We start from the raw sequence: 10,112 nt of genomic DNA on the forward strand, positions 1-10,112 counted from the left end.
ATTAGCAATTAGCCAAAACGGGCAGAAACGAGAAATAAAATAAAACAATCAACACCAAACTCTTATTATCAATCTTACAAGTTTTCACAGCTGTAATATTTAGCTTTATTAACATTGAATTTAAATTGCATTGCATTGCACGGTACTTTACAAACACGTAGAACATAGAATTATATAGAAATATATGGGTCAGCACATTATAGTACCCCCGTAACTTACGGGTGATGTGATATCAACTCCACACACGCGCACAGATATATGTTTGTTTGGGTGTATCTGGCATTCCTAAACCGGAATATTTCTGCTCCACCGACACAAGTCTTCCATCTGTCACAATCCTATCTGTATATACTATGTGTGTGTGTATATATATATATATATATATATATATATTTGTGTGTGTGTTTGTGTGTGTGTGTGTGTGTGATGGTGTGTGTGTGTGTGTGTGTGTGTGTAAGTAAATGGGAAATGGTCAAAGGTGGAGGGAGCAATTTCTACACAAAACCATCCTGAGCATGTTCTTGATTGATTTGTCTCGTTTATTTTACTTCGCTGTTCTTCTACTTTTGGCTAATCGCAAAGTTGAGGATGAGTGATATGAATTAAAATTGATTAAGGGACACTCACAAAGAATATCCATGACCAGGCCGGGATTCGAACGCGGAACGCCTGGCGTCGTAGCGCGGTGCGTAACCACGGAAGTCGGCCTGAGCATGTTCTGTCCACCGAAGCCTTCTCGATTTCAGCATTGTATTGTTAGAAAGGTGGTGTGAAATTTACTTATTGTTCCGTTACCAGGTAATCTGTTACCTATTTATGTCAGGCTTGAGTATATCGCTTGCACTTGTGGAAGCCAGCGAACGCTACCTTCCAGTACGAGATTCCCGCCTGCACTCGAAAGCAAGGAGCCAACAGAGAGATATAGGTATACATATTTTTAGTAGATTTCGACATCGGGACTTTTGTACATTCACAAGTTTTTTTGAAGTGACAAATAACTCAATAATTTTACCCCTTCCCTCGACCATTACACTATATGCGCCAAATATGTACTCCATGTCAAATTTGTCTATCGTACAAATACAAACAATTTATTATTTCTATAGATTGTAATGAACTTACATATTGGAAACTACGGGGAAAAGTTATGAGAATAGATTTACATAGAACTTATTCAGTTCTGCAGGAGACTCAAAGCCGGTATAACTACAGTTATTGTAGCATACATAGTAGCCTACCTCTAATACAGTAGTGTTCTAAAGTGGTGAAGGTGCCTTAAATATAGACAGAGCTGGCTTTAGTGAGTCCAGTTGAACCAGCCACAGTGATCCAACAGGTAGGGGATGTAAATGCCAGGAAGGTAGACCTGGGTTCGATTCCCAGGTGGCGTGATTTCAGGTGGAAATTTTTCCAACCATGTCCCTGCATGCAGCGGCTCTGGAGTTGACACAGCCTCTACAAAATGAATACCCGGGTCGTAAAGACCGACGGAGCGTGGTGCTGACCACATCACCTCCAGGAAAGTGAATGTAAGGGAACGTATCTTCACATCCCTCCCATATGCCTTTACGGTATGTTCAATGTGCAAGGGATAGCTTTACCTTTTCTTGTGTGTGTGTGGGTCGTAATGCAGGGTGTCCGGGCTAGAGGTTACAAAAATAACTACTTATAATGCGAAAACTCCTCTTTGAATTGTCTCGTAGTGAAACTCAGTCGATTGACCATCGATCCAAGATTTTAGTAGTCCACTTGGAGGATCAATCGTGCTGTTGAGTCACGCATGCGCAAAAACTGCGCGGCCACCGAGATCCCTAGATTTGTCACCATTAGACTTTTTTGAACGGTGCTTCATTAAAGATGTACACAATAGAAAGTTCACGATTTTGATGATTTGAGACAGCGTATCGTTGCGCTAATAACGCCTCAAATGCTTGTCAACAATTGCCACGAGCTTGACCATTCGTTTGGATATGTGTCGAGCTACGAATTGTGCTAACATTGAGGTGTACACGTACATAAAAACCTTCTGTGTTACCTTGCACATAACCAGAACAAGAAAGTTAATAAACTTTACAGATGCTAAAATATATGTGTATTTTTATACCTTTATCCCGGACACCCTGTACATTAGAAACAAGTAGTATTAAGTAAGAATGAATGTTATGAGGGATTGCAAAAAGGCGGCTCCTTTGGACTTATCTTAGTAATACGAAACCATATAGACAGAAGAAATGAATATATCGTAAACCCTTTATTGTTTGAATGGTTTTGTTGAGAAGAAATCGACAACGAAACCTATTATCTGAAACGTATGACTCAGGGTAATAAATACTGTGTAACGTGCTCCTCATGTAGCTAGCTATATACTGTACGCCTCGCCCTGTGCTAATTGTTCACACAAGGCCGTGCAATATCCACATTCTTGAGTGTGGAATGGTTCAACAGCTTCCTTGTAAGTCATGGCGCGTGCAAAGTTCTCTATTTCAGTGGTTCCCAAAGTGTGCGCCCCGTAGCTATCTTACAGGGGTGCCGAGAAATGTTCCAATATATTCACTGAAATGACACTTGTTGGTCTACTCATGGTTTTAGCACTTTTTACACATAAATGTTTCTGAATTTGAAATATGTGTTTACTTTTTAATTTAAGGCAAGAACGTAACAACACTATACAGTTCTGGGTATCTCTGGAGCAAGGGAACGAAAACAAGTCTCTGCGCAAGTAGCGACGCGAGACGGCTCTACCAATGAACAAATAAGAAAGAACGGGATTGCGTGGAGGGGGCGAAACCGACTGCAGTTACCAGCCTTCGCAGCATCGTGCACTGCTTCGTTCTGCCCCTCTGTGCTGCTATGCGCGGCCATGCTCCAGAAATAGGGGGACAGAGTATAATTAAGCGTTGCAAGTGTTAGATAGGCCTGCATTCTGATTTGAGTGCCGCGGAAAAATCTTGAAACACTAATGGCGCCGTGAAACGAAAAGTTTGGGAACCACTGCTCTATTTCATTAGAAAGGTTCCTGTACTATAGTGGAACCACAAGCAAAACAACCTGCGCAGACCTGCGACTCCTGTGCACCATACTCCCGCGAGGAGTGGAGAGGGATAGTGGACCATGGTTCCTTATGGCCCGAGCTGAACGGAAGAAGGGAAAGCTCCGCGGGGACTTTTCGTCGAAGTTTTTTTTTTTCCTTGTGGTCGCTCTATACAGAGAGAAGGAAAGAAGTAGGTAAATGGGAGAGGGAAGAAAGATTGATTGATTTGGTGTTTAAGTCCACTTTATGCACAGTAAGGTAATTGAAACTGGACCTACAGTTTAAAGTGGGATCCGAACCACTACGTGGCTCCACCGGGTATCTAACCCGAAACCCCTTCATTACAAGGTAACGAGGATACCACTGCGCCATCGGGGAGGCCCTGAAAACAATATTAATTTAATAGACAGCAATTGATTTCAAGGGGTGCCATGGCATTCTCCCCTTTACAGCTTTTTTTCAAGTAGATCGTTCGGCGCCCAGGGTCGACTCCGCCGTCCCCTAGCTACGGCTCTGAACTTAATAAGACTAAGAAAAGGAGGGAATTGCGAGCGAAGCGAGGTAGAACATTTTACAAAATGTTTTTCAATTTTCATAAAATTTGAAATCAAGGGGGACAATTTCACCTCTGTACCCCCTCCAGGTGCCCATGGCCGTCAATGTTTGCCTCCCTTGCCCCCCGTTAGATTTGATTTCATTTCTGTCCAAGCTTGTGGGGGGGCGTGCCCCCTGTGGCTGCGCCAGTGTCTACTCTCGCGCATGGCAAATGAGAAAGCGTGAAGTCTGAGGTTGCTGCAATCATGTCCATAAGGGTTCGCTGCAGAGAGACATTGGCCAGGCACGTCAGGTTTCAACTCCCACGTGAAGCTCTTGTCGTTAGTGAGCACGTAGAAGCAGGAACCACAAGTCCACGCTAACGTGTCGTTCTTGAAATTAATTGATGGGCGTAAGGTACACAACCTCATTCTTCTCTATAGAGCAATGAGTTCAAAAGAACCGGCTTATCTCTCAAGCAAATTCTCAATGCTCTCCGAATCACACAGTATGACAACAGATCGCGCGATAGAACTCAACTACTCCAATTCTTATTCAAAATCTTTCACCGTTTCCAATTCTCATCTTAGGAACTTACTGCTCCTCGAAATTCGGAACGCATGTTCAGCATATGTCTTTAAGACACAATTAAAACATTTGTTATTTAGCACAAATAGTTAACACATTAATGCAAGCTTATACGTTAGTGACAACAAGAATACAGTCAAGTGCAGAAAAACACTGATACCCACTTTTCAACTTAATATTTCAAATTCCTAATGAATGTGTGTGTGTGAGTTTGTTGCATGCTCGTGAGTATAGGTTAGACTTTTATTCTCGTATGTATTTCTTCATTTTCTTCTCTTGTAATTTTATATTTTTCTTTCTTTGTTTTAAATATTTTCCTTTTTATGTAATGGCTTAAATGATGTTTTCCAATTTCCATAAACTAAAATTTCTATGTAAACATGGTTAAGTGGTAGAAATGGCCGCAAAGCCTTAACTTCACCATGATAAACAAGGCTTAATAAATAAATAAATGAAGTAAAATAAATTCTACGAAAATGTAGTCTAAAATATAAACATAACTTTAGGTCGTCGTAGGATAGGCGTAACTTGGTGGGGGCAAGAGAGAAAAGCAGTTGTCCTTCCCAAACGTTTCAGGTTTCTTAAAATTTACAATTTAAGAATACTTTTCTTAACATCCTGAGGCCTGAGGAGCTAAGTAATAGATAATAATATTTGTGATTTCGCAAATGTAACAGTTATTTAGCAAATAATCTTGGACACTATTTTTATGGGATGGAAAACTTTTCAACTCTGCCCCCACCCCAAAAAAAATTAAGCCTCAAGTTCGTACCTGCCCCTCCAACTACGCATTAAAGTTGGAAAGTTCATTAACTCATATTATGCTATAAAATTACTGTCAGTTTGAACCGCATAAAATATAGCCCAGTCAGTGATTGGAAACTAACAATATAGGAAAAATCGATTATTCTTCCGCCATCTTGAAACGATTCGGTCGACTACTCAAATCCAATACCAGACCAGTCATCTGAAGTACCTCTACACCCACATGTATACTCAATTTTCACCTTGTTATTCATTGTGGTGTACTTCCCTTACTGCACAAGTACCATGTAGTTCCATGCTCCGGTTACGCCCGTCTGTCTGTCCTTGACTACTATCGGATTAAAAATTATAGATACTCCAGTTTGAATTCCAATTAAAAATTAACCAATAGACCTACATAAAAACGAGTACATCAAAATTTAGCTTATTCAATTATGCGTTATTCTATGATAACCAAACATTTTTTCGTGTATGCCTTATCGCCGTGAGAACGAAAAAAGGGCCGTTTTTTTTAGTTTTGCAAACGATCGCTCTCTTTGAAATTCTGTAAATCACCAATTGGTTGTCCGATAGTTATGAAATTTTAGTAGGGGACAGGCAGAAAGATTTTAAACACAATTATTTCATTTCAGGTTTTCAAAATTTGTGAAAAAACCGTTTTTAGCAATTTTGCGACACAACGTTTTCTTATTATTGGGTAGCCCTACAAATACAATATTGGTTTTGTTTGAAAGCAATATCAATTCCCATTTCGAAACCGATTTTATACAGATTTTTATTCAGCGGAGTAAAGCTGTACGCAGAACGTGGCAACACTGCACATAGCAATGTCGTTGAACAGTGGAAAATTAGGGCTGCCCCAGCGAGACAATGCGTGCGATGGTGTCCAAACTCGAGCATAATTTTTAATCCGATAGTACCGTGCGTCCAGTTCCTTGCGAGGCCGAGAGATCGGGAGAAGTGTGGCGGGCGGCGCTAGCGGAGATGCCGACATTTTCGACCAGTAACGTCCCGCTTAAGTTTACCGTCGAAAGCGTTTTGCTTCGCTCGGAATCGTTTGGAGGTTTCGAATGTGCAACACTGTATCAAGATTACGTTGCAGACTAAACCGTTAAAAGTCAATCTTTTTTGTGAGCATTGTTTGCAATCTGAAAGCCCCGAGCTTGAGTTGTTCTTTCCTTCGCGACTAAAGGTGCCCTGGACAGAGCTGCGAATGGAGCGAGGAACAGACCTTGAACCAAGAGCGTGTTAATTTCGTACTGTGTGAAAGAGTGTGATTTTTTTGTTACTTGCCGTGCTACTTCTTTGTGTAATTGCAGTGCGTGTGTGTGTTGTGTGGAATTTTGGATAGTTCGAATTATTTTCGTATCACCTTGGAGTTCGAATTAAATCGAGTCCACTGTAGTAAGTCAAACATAACCAATGCATTCTCTCGGGTTGCGAAAGACAACAATTGATTAAAACCCACCCGTCGATTTCTCGAAAACTATATAGCAAAACATTTCTCAATTGAAAGCATAGCCAATGCCAGTTTAAAGCGACAAGTTATTTCGATTTGCAGATCATCTTTATTTGACAGTAAAATAAATTAGTCTATATTTTTAATGTTGCCCTATCTTCATAACCATCAGATTCCGGTTCCATCTGGAAATATAAAAGTAATTAAACATTCAAAAGTAATGGAATGTAAGACTGTGACTTCCAATGCATTACGTAATTATGCTTTACTAGGGAATGAGTTTGCTATCAACGATAAGGATCGGAGATGAAGACTGATAAATGAGACTCAAAGTCAATTCATGTTGTTTTATTTTGCTATTATTACAATATTGTCTTTCTTGTCAGTTCTGCTCATTTTTGTGTGCGGTCCCTATTCTATAACCTAGGATAGCCTAGTGGCAAATCCTCTCCATGGGTAGAACCAGTACTCAAAGTGAGTGAGGATGCAGGGGGATGGCACCCTCCCAGCTAGCAAAATTTTCACAAGACATCGACCCTCAGTTGTATTATTGTCTCAACGTTAAACCATATAACCATCCCCCAAGATAACCCCAACATTTTCCACTTTCCAAACGCTGGGTAGAACGAAGAGAGTAAATATGGTGTGGGAAATTTGATAAGTAATGCTTTTGCTTTCTGTTCTACTTACGATCTTTATGTATATTTAAACCAATATATTTTTTTTGTTATTATTGAACTACTTGAAAGCCAAAATAGTAATAATTATCTTGAGCCTACATAGTGTGAAAATATGACTAATGGGTATGATGTCTGCAATACGGCAGGAATTGAATAGGAAACATGTGGTTTAGATATTTCTGTCTCCCACTGTATTAAATATAATAATAATAATAGACCAATTATTGAGTAGGTTCGAGCTTCACGCGCCCATAAGTTTGCGCCGCTGTCTAGACAATGACGAATTCAATCCATGTTCAGACTCTAGAGAATATTCATTCATTTTTTTTTTATTTTCAACCTAACAGCAATCTAGAGAATATTCTAGCATGATTTTTTTAACAAACGATTTTAATCAATTTGGAATAATGCATTGTTGGCTTGTAATAATAATAATGCTTGCGAGTTAAAGGTTTCCATAGAACATATGTACAAATGAACTATGGAAAATGAGATTTCAATTGCCTGGCTTTCGCAAATGGTTAGAAGCTATTTAGACCAAATCAAAGCCAATTTGACAGTATTCAACCAACAAAAAAAGAAAGGTACTAAGATAAAATATATATTTACATAATTTATAAATACTGTGAGCTTATCCAAAGTTTAACAATTCTCAGTTGCACTAGTATCAGATTTTCAGTGATCAGTGGAATATTTTTCACTATTAATATAAACTGATCTATAAGTGAGTACACAAATAAATGATGTGACGACTGTTTAAAATTGCGCATAATGTACCTTATCAGAACTATGCGCGTGTGTTCTTGAACAAATCACGAATTAATCTAAATTAGTGTATACTTTGCTATTTCATTCTTAAAACGTAAGTTTGTTATGAAAGTTAGGATTCATATGATAACAAGATCGTTCATACACATTTTATCATAAAATATATTGTACATTTGTCATTTTGTTGTTTTAACGAAAATGGAAGGGAGAGTTCGGTATACGGTAAGCTATTTCTGTGTAAAGTGCTGTTTATATTCTGTTATATTTAACAATCGAGAAGGTGTTTTAACATAACTTTTAAAAGTTTTTCTAATATTACGTTCAAAGGTCTGAAAATCTGTCACTACAATTGTGTGGAAAATTCATTGAACACTTTGTTGAGTTTACTGTGGCTCTCTTGTATCAATTATTTTGATAACTTTTCATTTTGGATCTGGTAATTCCGTCATGTTCATTTAAAATAACACTGTTCAATCACCTTATGCAGATTTTCAATTCTATGAATGAATTCGAAAGAAATTTGTGTCAGGGTACAAAAGATAGTAAATATCACTATTGGAATGTCATCCATCTTAAATTGCAGTGAAGAATAAAATAAACCACTTGAATGCACCCTTTGTTTTGTTGCCTCTGAGCTTTGGAATGATATACCTATTACATTTTTTGTTGGTTTATTTTTTGTTAACATCATACGAGTATCAGTGATGAAATTACAGTTAACATTATCCTTATGTTTATGCATAAAATCTCGATACAGATATGGTTTTGTTATTTTTTCTTATATACGCATCATTTACATATGTCCTGGTCCATTTTGCATAAGTTAAAGTTGTGAAACAACTTGAGGAGTCCTAAAAGAATACATTTTTGCTTCACAGATAAGGTCTCGCCACGCTTTGAAGACTTCGACAAGACAGCCTGAGGAAACACGGAAGTTCGTCTACGATTGGACTTCACCACGTCTCCTAAGCCAATGAAATTGGAGAAGAGAATCCAGGCACCGGCACCTAGCAAGAGGAGTACTGTGCAAGCAGTAGGTGAGAATCCTTTCTCTCTATTTATATACAGCAATGAAAATTGATACAAACCATAAAATTGCCATGTTAAACCTTATTAGCATTACCCCCAGATAGCCTCAAGACTCTCAAGTAGGAATTTTCACTTTAGCCTTGTTGGTACAATCTAATTTCACCTATAATTCAGTGAGCAGTCAAACCAGACATGACGGTTTGATTGTATGATTCAGTTAGCGAAAAGTACAGTTGCTGGTAATATTTGCGACATTGAGTTGTTGCGGCAGATAAACATCTTAGAGTACCAATCCAGACTTGCACTTGAGCGTAATAGATGCCTGTAGATTGAAGCAATTGGTGACATTTCCTGCAGTATGTTTCGTTTTTAACAGTGTGGAAGGTAACTGGAGGCTACTCTGATGAGAAGCTTCCAGTTGTATTTTACTCTAGTTCTTAATAAATAACATTACAGCATGGATTATTTGTGTCTTACTTGAACCTTTCAGAGGCAACATGGTGACGCAGGGACAGGAGAGAAATGCTGTGCTTCGCAAGTGGAATCACCAGGAAGGGTTGGTGAGTTCATGAATTCATATCACTTATCCTTAAGCCTCGGCTGGATGTTTCTCTCAACAGCTGAAAACTGCTTCTCCTTCTGTTGACAAAATATCCTAACATATGCCTCCAATTTCGGTGATACTCTGCAAGGCTTTTCTAGAAGGATACACGAAGTGATGTACCGAATACAAAATCGATTTGGGATTCTAGTTTGGCGTACAAAAAATTGGAAATGCAGCATTAATTGGATGTGAAAGCAGCTTTAAATGGGGCGTTTGAAGAGTTTTAAACCAATTTACCATTTAGGTTCAATATTGTGCATCTTAGTGTCGTGAATTTATATAGATAATTCCAAGCGTTTGCACAATATCTTCAACAGAAATTACATAATTTTATTACAAAAAAGACAAGTATTTAGTTAATCCGCCTTCTGAAAGTTCGAGGATTTTCCGCTTATGGCGCTGCTGTCGCTTCTGGGCAAGCAACCCTCTGAATGTGTATTCTCCCATCTGCGGCACCCGTCATGTGCCGCTCGGAGCGGAGGAAGGGGGAGGGTTTCACACCGCAATTTGTAAACTTATCTTGCTTTGACATCTGGTTTATGTTTTGTCCGTGCAAAGACCTTGGAAACTCAGGGAAGTGCATTCATTCCTTCAGTGGATGGCTACTTTCAAAATACAAGACAGACAGTCTTGGAAGTCGAGGAAGTGAATTGC

General features: G+C 38.9%; 1 long non-coding RNA gene across 1 annotated transcript; it reads left to right on the plus strand.

The window, feature by feature from the left end:
* The first annotated feature begins 7,525 nt into the window (after window positions 1-7,525).
* LOC145982787 (uncharacterized) lies at window positions 7,526-9,409 on the plus strand. Its single transcript, XR_014441147.1, has 3 exons — window positions 7,526-7,641; window positions 8,704-8,862; window positions 9,345-9,409. It is a non-coding gene; the product is annotated as an uncharacterized LOC145982787 (long non-coding RNA).
* Window positions 9,410-10,112: the final 703 nt, after the last annotated feature.

This window comes from Lepisma saccharinum, unplaced genomic scaffold, assembly GCF_977018435.1.
Source record: "Lepisma saccharinum unplaced genomic scaffold, izLepSacc3.1 HAP1_SCAFFOLD_415, whole genome shotgun sequence".
NCBI lineage: Eukaryota > Metazoa > Arthropoda > Insecta > Zygentoma > Lepismatidae > Lepisma > Lepisma saccharinum.